The 236-nt window shown below is 39.0% G+C and overlaps 1 protein-coding gene across 1 annotated transcript in view; it reads left to right on the forward strand.

The window, feature by feature from the left end:
* The window catches only part of LOC119585060 (arrestin homolog), a gene marked incomplete in the record, with an annotated part of 137,586 nt that overhangs the window by 106,912 nt on the left and 30,438 nt on the right, over window positions 1–236 (forward strand).

The raw sequence follows: 236 nt of genomic DNA on the forward strand, positions 1-236 counted from the left end.
TCATCAGAGGAAGGAACTACTAACTGAATACAAGAGGAAGAAGGAAGAGGGAGAAGACAGAAAAGACGGAGAAGAAAAAGAAGGGAAAAAGAAATTTGCATCTTCTTACCTTCCACGCCATATCCCATTAAGTCATCAACATTTCCATTACTGGCTTTTCCTCATGTTTATTTATTCCCTTGTTCTTACGCCTCGTTGTTTCCCATTTCATCTTTTGGTTATGGTCTTGATGAAGG

This window comes from Penaeus monodon, chromosome 19 (genome assembly GCF_015228065.2).
Source record: "Penaeus monodon isolate SGIC_2016 chromosome 19, NSTDA_Pmon_1, whole genome shotgun sequence".
NCBI classification, from domain to species: Eukaryota; Metazoa; Arthropoda; class Malacostraca; order Decapoda; family Penaeidae; genus Penaeus; species Penaeus monodon.